Source organism: Telopea speciosissima, chromosome 8, assembly GCF_018873765.1.
Source record: "Telopea speciosissima isolate NSW1024214 ecotype Mountain lineage chromosome 8, Tspe_v1, whole genome shotgun sequence".
In the NCBI taxonomy this organism is placed as follows: domain Eukaryota; kingdom Viridiplantae; phylum Streptophyta; class Magnoliopsida; order Proteales; family Proteaceae; genus Telopea; species Telopea speciosissima.
The window spans coordinates 27,406,355-27,418,776 of record NC_057923.1 but is presented as its reverse complement, the minus strand read 5'-3'; the positions used below and the strand labels follow the sequence as shown (position 1 = coordinate 27,418,776).

Here is a 12,422-nt window from a genome sequence, read left to right as displayed (position 1 = left end):
ATATCCCTGCTAGTGAAGCAGTGGTCAAATGGATGTCCACTCCTTTCACCCTACTCAATAGTCCAAACTCTTGTGCTCTAGATGGTACCAAGTTGCAGTAAAAGTATCGAACCAAGTTGGGATAACAAGGCTCGATAGGTGACAACATAGATGCCCAACCTAGGGCATTAAATCTAGCAAAGAGACTGTACTGGTGGAAGTCCTTTACTCGAACAACCCGGCCATTTACAATTTTTAGGGATCTAAAGTTGTCCCATTCCTTAGAATGCTCATATCTAGAGAAATGGAATCAATCAAATTCAGGTTCCTCCGAAGAGGAATCATCCCTAGATGAAGGTGGAGGTACCATAGATGAAGATGATGATGAACGTTCACTTTCAACTCGAAGTCTCTTCTGTGCTACGGATTTTCTAGCTGTGCGGTGGCTTGTAGACATTTTCTACAAAAAGAGAAGAAAAGAGATAGTTAGGGCAAGAAGTTTTGGCAAAACCCTAGCCAAAACGTGGGGAAAACAAAAGGAAGAGCTAAAATAGGGAAAGCAACCAAAAATCTTACCTAGGCACATGTAGATTCGCAAAGATCACGAAGAAATGTGTGGGATTGGTGTGGGAACAGTCACATTACCCTCCAAGGACCTTTCCCAAGTGTTTAGAGAGGTTTAGAAGAAGTTAGGTTTGAAATGGGCCCCTCTCGGACTCATTTACCTACGCCCTGATTCTCTGGGCGATGTGTCCAACACCCAGAGACATCGCCAGTGAATGTATTTTGCTGGATTTTAGATTTTAGCTCATGGGAACTTAGGATTTACCTAAAATAACCTTGAAAAAATACATAAAAGTACAGACTTTTATTAATGTTTTAAAAATATATATATGAATGGATAAATAATTTATTAAGTCAAGAAATTAAACAAATATAACTTTCATAAATTTAAGGGAATGCCATTTACACATGGGTTTGAGTAAAGCAGATAGGGACTTGGAAAATTTTTGTTACTATGTTTAATATGAGTATCTAATATATATATATATATATATATAAATATATATATGTATACATACTTATGGGAATTGGTGTATGTAATGTTAAATTATTACGTGCTTGAATATTGAGATGTACGAACTGTGTGGAGTGTTGTTATGCAAAACAGAACTTAGTTATGTAGGTATGTTGTAATATGTATTTACTACATGGAGGGAGCATAGATCTTACCTATCCGAAGACTAGGACAGCCAAGAATAGAATCTGATAGGTTGTCAAGCCAATCAAAACACTTTAGTCGCTAAGGTACCTCGAGCCAACCCAAGTATATTTTATTGATATTTTTATTTTAGTCATCTAAGTTCCAGTAGACATGTACTTAATTCTCTTAATTAAGTATGACCTGATGCTTAGAACCATTTTCTATGACATGACCTATTACCTCAGCCGAGGCTGGAGACCCCAGCACCATGATCTATATTAGGCAGCTACGAGAGAGACTGAGACGAATACGACTAGTACTACCCCAAGCCGAGAACAGATTGGACTTTTATTTAGCCCTTGCTGCCATTGGTGGACCGGAAGAGAGAGACTATTTTATGACCTTAGCCGAAGAAGTAAGAGCTGACATAGAGTACCTGCTTGCAATGGAGTTTGTAACCGGGAAGAAGCTAGAATTGCTTGCCTGTTAGACTAGGTAATTAATTAAAAGTCTTTTATATAAAAATTTGAAGCCTCTCATATAGTGTCATGCATAGCATATTGTTACATAAAATGCTTAAGAAAGAGAAACGAAACACAAAGCAAAAGAAAACATCTCACAATAAACCAAGATAACATATCTAACAATCCACCTTACTGGTGCGACTCATGAGATTCACTGGAACTACGGACTAGGTTTGTACCTACACTAACTAGGAAAATAATTGTTGACCCTGATAAGCGATATTGGAATATTGAACACGCCCCTCTTTTCAGAGAAGCAACAATGGTCAACAACAGAAGGAGTTCACGTGGTGGTCGCAAAGGAAAACAACCTCGAGTTGTATTAGAGGTTGAACTGCTTAACGGGACTGAGGCTCAAAATTTTGAGGCATCGGCTATTTCATCAGAGGCACCAGCGGCCGCACGAGCCACTGTTGTAGCACCTCAGCCAAATATGGCAGCCGGCGACATAACTGCATTCATGACCACAATGATGTGGACCATGCAACAACAACAAGAATTACCTGGTCAGATGTCCACACAATTTGCAACCATGATGCATGAACGTGCAGTTCCACCACCACCGCCCAACCGGCCCATACTATGTCCACCACCTATGCCTCAACATTTAGCAGAGAACTCTACCGCCAAGGTCATGGAGAGATTTAAGAAACTCTAACTGCCTGCGTTTTCTAAAAGAACTTCTGAGGCAATGCAGCCGGAACGGTGGGTTAGTGCAATAGAGAAAGCATTTGAAGTGCTGGAATGCACGGACGCACAGAAGTTGATATGTACGGGTTATCAGTTGTAGAATGAAGCCTAAGCTTGGTGAAAAGCTACTAAACCTAATTTGGAAGCTACTCATCCAAACCCCACGTGGGAGCAATTTAAAGAAGTTTTCTTCAAGAACTACTTCCCAGAGAGCTTCAGGGATAGGAAAGAAGCTGAATTTATCGCACTGGTGCAAGGAACCAAGTCAGTACTGGATTACCAACAACGATTTGAAGACTTGTTTCATTTTGCTCCAGAGCACCTGAAGGGGGAAGTTAGTAAGGCTAAGAAATTTGAGAAAGGACTCAAAACTGAGGTCGGATCAGTACTGTCAATCATGGACATTCGGGATTATGCTCAAATGGTCGACAAGGCGAAGACAATGGAAGATAGGTTTAAGGAAAAGGAGAAAGAAAAGGCTGTGACGTCGCCTAGGTTAAACAAAAGCCTAAATAATTTTCAAACTTTTGGGTGGCCAAATAAAGCTTATCGAGGAACAAGTTCAAGCCCAAATCCGACTTCGTATCGTAGGCCGGACGTGGGTCAGAACCCTTTCCGCCCCACATTCAATCGACCTGCCCAACCGGCGATGAGTCAAGCGACAACTGTAGCTTTGCCAGCCCGACCAGCAACACGTCAAGGGAGTCAAGCCTCAACACCTGTTGTTCCACCCTATAAGTGCTATGTGTGTAATAAGGAAGGACACATGGCTAGAGATTGTGGATCACATGGATATAGCAACAACTCGCCGAATCAGCCCTATGCTAGATGTTTGAGTTAAAATAAAACCGCAAGCGTACGGGTCAATCGTAGCTACGGGTCAAACACGAGGAGATATACGCCACTCTATTTAACTAACTTAAAACTAATGCAAAATGAACCAAATTAAAGTGTTAAATTAAACTAATTAAACTAACGAAAATCAATGCATCCTAACTCATAAGCATCTAACAAAATTAAGGGATTAAATCGGCGTCCTAACACATGAGCATCTAACCTATCAAACTAAAGCGAATTGAAAGGAATAAAAATGCAGCCACACATACTAACCACATAAAAAGAAATAAGGGAATAAAAATGCATCCATAAACCACAACCATATAAAATTAAAATAAAAGAAATAGAGGGGGAAGAAGAAGAAGATAGAGAGAGATAGAGGAGATGGAGAATGAGATTGAGAGTTTAGATAGTAAAACCTGGATGTGCTTGCATGAATGTAAATGAAAAGCTTGAATACTTGCATAAACTTACCATGGCCTCCTCTTCTAAATCTTCAAGTCTTGTCATCAACTTGAGAACTTAGACTAGAAGGCTTAAAACCTAAACTAGAATTAAGAAATTACAACCCAATTGAAGACTTAAATTGAAATTAAAGCATAAACTAAACCTATTATAAGCATTAACTAAAAATTATAAAAGCAAACTAGAACTTAGAAAAGCCAAAAATCACAAATTAGAAGGAGAAGAAGAGAAGAAATTTCACTAAGTGAATGAGCAAATTTTTACAAGAGAGGTAGGGGGTATTTATAGGTGGAAGAGAGGAGAAGAGAGAAGATGGAAGTGTAGGAGAAATATTCCCTAAGAAAAGAGAATATTCTCTTCTCGTTCCTCTTTTACAATGCCTTGAATCCTAAGAAAAAAGAAAAAAAATAGAAAGAAGAAGAAGAGAAGATTGTTTACATAGACCTTCTATTTCTAGAAAAATAAACTTCCAATTTTAACAAGTGCTTCCTTTTCTTTTGAGATATCTTCTCCAAGCAATAAAATCAAAGCATCTTTGATTTTTCAACCTTCCATAGATGAGAAAATATAAATCTATCCCAAGTAGAATTTCAGAAGTGCCCTTGAGAAGTTGGAGGAGAGAGAGAGTAAGGGTGATGACTAGGATTCCTTCAAGAATAAATAAAATACCCATTCTGTCCTTCAGAAAACGTGGAGCATGGGGTGCTTATCTAGGTCTCACCATTGTGTTCCTTGCGAAAAATCACACAAAATAGACCCAAATTTCATCCAATTCGGAGTTGGGGAGCCCAAGATATCTCAAGTTGAAGTTGGACTGTCCAGAGCCTTCCAAATGGAATCTTTCGGGTACAGTAAAGTAACTTCTGATAATCTCATTAAGGCCTCTAAAATCCGAACTTCCGTTTCACTTTGTCCCCATCCGACTGTCAATAATTATAAATAAACCCTTGCAGACCATTTTCACGCGTCGTTACGGAAACGGCCATAACTTCTTCGTTTCAACTCGGAATTAAGTGCCGTTTGAACCATTGCGAAGCTGACTCGATGGGCTATGTATCCATTTACACTTCTAAAAAGCTTAAAAACATCTCCTTAGCATCATCTCCTTCATTTTCACAAGAATTCACCTAAACCCTGAAAAGCACAAGAAAACACCGAGTAACTCTGTCCAATGTGGTAAAATGTATAATTTATGCCCTAAAATTTCACACATAAATGTGCTCATCAGATTCCCCCACACTTGAACGTTACTTGTCCTCAAGTAAAGCAAAAACAAAAACAAACCTAGAATGCAGAAAATCCTAACTCACTTTCGTAGGAATCACGGTTGCACTTAGCATGTGCAACAAGCCTTTAAACCCCTAGGTTACCCCTAGTGGACGAGTTGTGTCTCGTGGGTGTTTGCAGTGAATATACACCCAAAATTCAATTGTAAATAAATGCTGCAAATTTTAATCATGGCATAAGTAGGACAGTGCACATAATCCCAAAAAGTGTTCAACTAATGATCAAGGAGCCAAAGGTTCCCCCACACTTGAATTTTATCACCCCACATCAATTCATGTAACAAGCATGCATCAAGTTCAAGGGATCTCCTCATATTTTCTGAACACTACTCATCTTCAAGTAAACCCCCCATAGCATCGATGGAACCAAAGACTTAGGCATTGAGTATTGTTGACCATACTTTTTTTTTTTTTCAGGCATTAAGGCAAAAGTTTTTTCTTTCTCAACCACAAACTCTATTTCTACTCCACTCATGTTCTCTAATGACATGGTGGAGCATATACGTACACCCAAATACTTGGTAGCTTCGCTTTTTGCATATATCCATAAGACATTGAGACATTGATGCAAGAGTTTTTTTTTTTTTTTTTTTTTTGAGTTTCCTTCCAAGGAATTTCGATCAAGTCACCCTGCTTCATGAGGCACAGTGCCCTGTCTAGTCCTAAGGAATTCCACTTTCTTTTCTGTTCCTTGTTTTTTTCTTTTTCTTTTTTTTTCATTCACTTCCACTTTCATGCCTTGCCTTGCCACAAACAAATTGGTCTCAACTACTAGCCAAAAGATCAAAGGGGTCCATAAACACATAGAGGAATCTAACCATCACATGAAGTAGCACTCATATTTTCAAACTCAATCCCCATCACCGGATACAAACCAACTACCATCCTTGAAAAGGGATTTTTTTATTATTTCGCATGCTAGGAGGGCACCTAATTCCCTCTCACTCTTGCTTTGCAATTTGAAGAGACTTATGCACATACCCAAAAACTATCGCCACAATCAAAATTCATAAAATTCAAAATTCACAAAATTCACAATTAAAGTCCAACACACCCCCCCACACTTAATTCATGCAGTGTCCTCAATGCATGCAGAAAAGAAAGAATAAGGACAAGGGAGGGGATACATACCAGGATATCAGGGGTCTAGGTAAAGAGGCTCATGGAGATTCATGACCTCTTCGTCAACTGGAGTAGGCATCTCTATGTACGGCTTCAATCTTTGGCCATTGACCTTAAAAGTAGCTCCTGTACTTGGATTGAGGACTTCAACAGTCCCATGAGGATAAACTTTTTGAACAATATAGGGCCCATCCCATCTAGAACGCAGCTTACCTGGAAAGATATGCAAACGAGAATTGTACAACAAAACATTCTGGCCTACCTCAAAAGATTTTCTCAAAATGTGCCTATCATAGAAAGCCTTGGTTTTTTCCTTGTAAATTCGGGCATTCTCATATGCCTCATTCCTAAGCTCTTCCAACTCAGATAGTTGGAGTTTCCTATGGGCACCTGCAGTGCGTAGGTCAAAGTTAAGCTTCTTGATAGCCCAAAAGGCCTTGTGCTCAATCTCTACAGGTAAGTGACATGCCTTTCCATACACCAGACGGTACAGAGATTGATCAAGATCGGTCTTGAAGGCTGTGCTATGGGCCCACAACGCATCTACCAATCGGTTAGACCAATCCTTGCGGTTCGGGTTGATGATTTTCTCAAGAATTTGTTTGATCTGCCTATTTGAAACCTCAACCTGGCCACTGGTCTGGGGATGGTAGGGTGTGGCCAACTTATGGACGACACCATACTTTTTTATGAGGGCCTCAAAAGGCTGATTACAAAAATGCTTGCCCCGATCACTAATGAGAGCCCGGGGAGTACCAAAACGGGAGAAGATGTTCTCCTTCAGAAATTTCACAACCACCTTGTGGTCATTGGTCTTACAAGCAACTGCCTCAATCCATTTGGACACATAGTTCACAGCAAGTAATATGTACAGGTTACCAAAAGAGTTAGGGAAAGGCCCCATGAAATCAATACCCCATACATCAAACACCTCAACCACCAGAATTGGGTTGAGGGGCATCATATTTCTCTTAGTAAGACGCCCTAAGGATTGGCATGAAAAACATGCCCTGCAATAAGTAAAAACATCTTTAAACAGACTAGGCCAATAAAATCCACACTGTAAAACTTTGGCCGCAGTCTTATTAGGCCCAAAATGGCCTCCACAAGCCTGATCATGGCAAAAAGATAAGACAAATTGTTGCTCATGATCAGGGACACATCTCCGGATTACTTGATCCGGGCAGGTCTTAAAAAGATAAGGATCATCCCAAAAGAAGTACTTAACTTGTGAAAAGAAACGATTCTTATCTTGGGTGGACCAATGTGCAGTGTCACACCAGTAACCGGATAATTAACAATGTCGACAAACCAAGGTTCACTAGACACTGCCATCAGATACTCATCAGGAAAATTCTCGTTGACTGGAGAATCAACAGTCAAGGAATTAGGCAGCCGGGATAGATGGTCTGTAACTAAATTTCCACACCCTTTCTTATCCCTAATTTCAAGATCAAATTCTTATAACAAAAGGACCCACCTAATGAGGCGAGCCTTGGCATCTTTCTTCTGCACAAGATATTTGATAGCTGCATGGTCAGTATAAACAATCACATGTGATCCAACCAAGTAGGGCCTAAACTTCTCTAAAGCAAACACAACAGCTAAAAATTCTTTCTCAGTGGTGGTATAATTAAGCTGTGCATCATTAAGAGTCCTACTTGCATAATAAATCACATGGGACAATTTATTGATTCTTTGCCCAAGAACAGCCCCTATAGCAAAATCAGAGGCATCACACATAAGTTCAAATGAAACTGTCCAAATTGGAGCTTGAATAATGGGGGCTGAAGTCAACGCTCTTTTTAATTGCTCAAAACTATCATGACACTCAGAAGAGAAATCAAATGGGCAGTCCTTTGCCAAAAGAGAGGTGAGAGGTCTAGCTATCTGGCTAAAGTCCTTGATGAATCTTCTATAAAAACCTGCATGGCCAAGAAAAGATCGAATGTCCTTCACACTCTTGGGTGGTGGTAAATTGGCTATAAGGTCCACCTTAGATCTATCAACCTTGATCCCTTCTTTGGACACAATGTGACCAAGAACTATACCTTGCTTTACCATGAAGTGGTACTTCTCCCAATTCAGGACCAAGTTCTTTTCTATGCATCTTTTAAGAACCAAAGAGAGATGATGCAAGCAATTAGAAAAAGTAGAGCCATGAATAGAAAAATCATCCATAAACACCTCTAGGAAGTGCTCTACCATATCAGAAAAGATACTCATCATGCACCTTTGGAATGTAGCAGGGGCATTGCAAAGCCCAAAAGGCATACGCCGGTAAGCAACGGTTCCATAAGGGCATGTGAAAGTGGTCTTGTGTTGGTCCTCTAGAGCAATAGGAATTTGGTTATAGCCTGCATAACCATCAAGAAAACAATAATATTCATGGCCAGCTAGTCTCTCTAACATCTGATCAATAAAAGGTAAGGGGAAGTGGTCCTTCCAAGTTGCCGCATTCAATTTCCTATAGTCAATGCACACTCTCCATCCTGTTTGGATACGGGTTGGAATCAACTCATTATTAGCATTCTCAACTACAGTGACTCCTCCTTTCTTAGGCACAACCTGCATAGGACTCACCCATTGGCTATCAGAAATAGGATAAATGATGCCATGATCCAAGCATTTTAGGATCTCTTTCTTGATTGCCTCTTTCATCACAGGATTAGCCCTCCTTTGGGGTTCCCTAGAAGGTGTGGAACTCTCCATCAGATGTATATGATGTTGAACAATGGAGGGGCTAATACCTTTGATGTCAGACATGGTCCAACCTATGGCTTCCTTATTATCCTTTAGAAGCTTAATCAACTCTTCTTCCTGAATAGAAGTCAAATCAGAAGCAATAATAACAGGAAGAGTATGATCATGTCCTAAGAAGACATATTTGAGGTTGGAGGGCAATGCCATCAACTCTAATGTGGGGGACTCAATAATAGAGGATTTGGGAATGGAAGTGGATAGGGGTCCAAGGGGCTCCAAAGGTGGTTGGATGCTCCAGACCTCAGATAAGGGAGTATCATCAACACCCTCCAATTCTTGCATACATTCTTGAAATCCCGAATCAAAATCAATCTCAAAGAACGTATCAATATCATCGGAAAATCCTTGAAGCATATGCACCTCTTCATCCATGTCAGGCTGCTTGCCCAACCTAAACACATTGAAGTCAACAGAAGTATTGCCAAAAGATAATTTCATGAGACCATTCCTGCAATTGATTAAAGCATTACTGGTAGCTAGGAATGGTCTACCCAATATGATTGGGATTTGGTCCTTGAAGTTGGCAGTGGGTTGGGTATCTAAAACAATAAAATCTACAGGAAAAATAAATTCCCCAACCTTCAACAGGACATCCTCAATCATTCCCTTAGGAACTTTAACCGACCGATCTGCAAGTTGAAGAGTAATTTTGGTCGGTTTCGTTCTCCCAATCCCAGTTGTTGGTAGACATGAAAGGGTAAGAGGTTCACACTTGCACCAAGGTCCAATAAGGCATGATCAATAGTAGTATGGCCTATAGTGCAAGAGATGGTGGGGCTTCCCGGATCCTTATGCTTGGTCACTCGGGCCGTGAGATTAGAGAACTAATGTTAGCAGCCAAGAATGCCTTTTTGGGCACATTGGTGGTCCGCTTTTGGGTGCATAAGTCTTTGAGGACTTTAGCATAAGCGGAGATCTGGGCAATAGCATCCAACAAGGGGATATTCACCTGAACCTGTTTGAACACATCCAATATCTTCTCCATAGAAGGAGACTTCTTGCTAACCAACCTATTTGGGAAAGGGGCAGGTGGGGTATAAATTCTTTCAGGGTTGGTCTTTTTGACTTCCTCAACAGAATCCTCTTTGGTTTCCTCAACCAAATCATCTGGTATATCTTTAGGTTCATCAGACGAACCTGAAACTGTAGGCACTTCAATGGCCTCTTCAGAAGGGGGAGAGTCAACAGGAGTATGAGATGATAAAGACTGAGGTGCACTAGCTTGTTGATACTCACGGCCACTCCTTAAAGCATAAACAACATTTACCTGTCTAGAGGGCCCTTGGTGCTGTTGGCCTTGTGCAACATTGGTTGGAGGAGCTTGGGTACCTTCTTGAATATGAACCGATGCCTAGGATTTGGCTCAGCCGGCTAGGTAACTTCCCTGTTTCCCTCTCATGCAGGATTGTGACAAGCTGGGTGAGTTGTTTTTCCATGTTATTGTGGCTTGTCATGAGAAGAGCTATCTTGTTGTCCATCTCATTCAGTCTTGTTGCCTCTCCTGTATTGGTAAACCCTGGGGGTTGCTGATAAGGTGCAAGGAGAGGAGGCCTAGCAGAATTAATAGAAGGTCCTGGATGAGGACGAGGGGGAAAGGGGTTAGGAGACATTCCTTGGCTTTGTGGTGCATAGTTGGTCCTTTGAGCACCAACCTGGCCTTGATGGTTAAAGTTGGATGGGCCTGCTTGGTTCCCTTGATTCCATGAGAAATTAGGGTGATTTCTCCATCCTGGATTGTAAGTATTGCTATATGGGTTATTTTGGTAGAGAGCACTTACATTCTCAGTGCTGGAATTGCCCACCAAGGTGTTGGGGCATTCCTCAGAAAGGTGTCCAGGGGTTTGACACCAACTGCATACCGACACATGGTTGACCTGATTGACCGGATTAACTGGTATAGACTCTTTAAGAACTATGGACTCCAACTGTTTTATGAGGCTATCAAGTTTGGCCTCCTTGGCTGGTATACCCTCAATGACATACCCCTTAGTGGTCCTTTCAGCCTCTTGGGAAGATTCCCATTCCCTAGTCTTATCAGCCAAGTTGGTTAAGAATGTCCATGCATCATTCTCCTCAGAAAAAGAAGTAAAGCCTGCTGGACACATAGACTCTACAAGTTGCTTGGTCTAATAATCAATACCCTCATAAATAATTTGGCATAGCTGCCACAAGTCAAAACCATGGTGAGGGCATTCTAATGGGAGGTCCTTGAATCTTTCCATGAATTTAGAAAAGGACTCATGTGGTTTCTGCCTGAACTGGAGGATGTCACTTTTAAGCTTATTGGTCTTGTGAAGAGGGAAGAATTTTCTCAAAAAGACAATGGTGAACTCATCCCATGTATTAATGGAGTTTGTTGGCAGTCCATAGAGCCACTTCTTGGCCTGGTCTTTCAGGGCAAAGGGTATAAACCTAAGCCTAACTGCATCATCAGTCAAATTCTGGACCTTAATTAGAACACAGACCTCCTCAAATTCCCTAAGGAAGAGATATGCATCCTCATTAGCCATCCCATGGAAATGGGGTAGCATGCTGATGAAGTTGGTCTTGAGTTCATAGTTATTCCCTGTAACAACAGGCAGACTAATGCATGAGGGCTGTGCAGCCCTGGTGGGGTAAAACCTATCCTTAAGAGTCTTGGTTTGTTGGTCACCCATGGTCAAAGGTGGTAGAGAAGGTGGTCTTCTAATAAGACGATTACTTGAATCACGAGTCCACACCTTAGCCACCTAAATAGATATGAGGTCTCCTTTAGAAAAATTAAAACCGCAAGCGTACGGGTCAATCGTAGCTACGGGTCGAACACGAGGAGATATACGCCACTCTATTTAACTAACTTAAAAGTAATGCAAAATGAATCAAATTAAAGTGTTAAATTAAACTAATTAAACTAACGAAAATCAATGCATCCTAACTCATAAGCATCTAACAAAATTAAGGGATTAAATCGGCGTCCTAACACATGAGCATCTAACCTATCAAACTAAAGCGAATTGAAAGGAATAAAAATGCAGCCACACATACTAACCACATAAAAAGAAATAAGGGAATAAAAATGCATCCATAAACCATAACCATATAAAATTAAAATAAAAGAAATAGAGGGGGAAGAAGAAGAAGATAGAGAGAGATAGAGGAGATGGAGAATGAGATTGAGAGTTTAGATAGTAAAACCTGGATGTGCTTGCATGAATGTAAATGAAAAGCTTGAATACTTGCATAAACTTACCATGGCCTCCTCTTCTAAATCTTCAAGTCTTGTCATCAACTTAAGAACTTAGACTAGAAGGCTTAAAACCTAAACTAGAATTAAGAAATTACAACCCAATTGAAGACTTAAATTGAAATTAAAGCATAAACTAAACCTATTATAAGCATTAACTAAAAATTATAAAAGCAAACTAGAACTTAGAAAAGCCAAAAATCACAAATTAGAAGGAGAAGAAGAGAAGAAATTTCACTAACTGAATGAGCAAATTTTTACAAGAGAGGTAGGGGGTATTTATAGGTGGAAAAGAGGAGAAGAGAGAAGATGGAAGTGTAGGAGAAATA

At 40.4% G+C, this 12,422-nt stretch overlaps 1 pseudogene; it reads right to left on the bottom strand.

Annotated features, from left to right (window-relative positions):
• Positions 1 to 289: 289 nt before the first annotated feature.
• Positions 290 to 12,422, bottom strand: part of LOC122672215 — a 32,405-nt pseudogene continuing 20,272 nt past the window's right edge.